The 519-nt window shown below is 74.2% G+C and overlaps 1 protein-coding gene across 2 annotated transcripts in view; it reads right to left on the bottom strand.

The window, feature by feature from the left end:
* THRB (thyroid hormone receptor beta) overlaps positions 1–246 on the bottom strand; it is a 435,047-nt gene extending 434,801 nt beyond the window's left edge. For both annotated transcript variants that reach the window (XM_040243299.1, XM_040243300.1), the window contains exon 1: positions 106–246. The gene's annotated coding sequence lies outside the window, so the exon portion shown is untranslated. The remainder of the gene's footprint in view (positions 1–105) is intronic.
* Positions 247–519: the final 273 nt, after the last annotated feature.

The following is a 519-nucleotide window of genomic DNA, read 5'->3' as shown; positions in this document are numbered from 1 at the left end:
CCAGGTGCGGGCGCCCCGGGCCCCGTCCCGGCCGTGCCCTCCACCCCGGAGCCCTCCCCCCGGCGGCGATGTCGCGGCCGTTTCGGGGGCCGCGCGTCCACCCACCCGGCTGCGTGCGCAGGGAGGTTCGGGCTCGGGCGTCATTCCTCCAGTCGGCAGAGAGGAAGGGACGGGGGACGGGGACACGGGCCGGGAGGGGTGACTTCCAGAAGCCGCGGCTCCGCCGGGCCCCGGCCGCCGCGCTCCTCCCTCCCTCCTCCAAACCACTTGTGGCGCGTGTCGGGGCCGACGCGGCGCTCTGGCTCCTCCTGGGGCCTCGCTCCCGCCGGGCGTCTGGCGGTCCCCCCCATCGCCAACCCCCAGGACTGGAAGTTTTGGAAAATACCTGGCTTGCGCTTGAGGGAGACACCCCTCCGCACCGCCCCGCACATCCTGGGAGCCCGGCGCGGGGTGCAGACCCCGCACGGGTCCCAGAAGGACCGCCTGGCTCGTTTGTCTTTGCCCGGGACACGTCCAAAT

The sequence above is a fragment of the Oryx dammah genome, unplaced genomic scaffold, assembly GCF_014754425.2.
Source record: "Oryx dammah isolate SB20612 unplaced genomic scaffold, SCBI_Odam_1.1 HiC_scaffold_7, whole genome shotgun sequence".
NCBI classification, from domain to species: Eukaryota; Metazoa; Chordata; class Mammalia; order Artiodactyla; family Bovidae; genus Oryx; species Oryx dammah.
The sequence above is the reverse complement of the archived record's forward strand: the minus strand, read 5'-3'. Positions and strand labels throughout refer to the sequence as shown.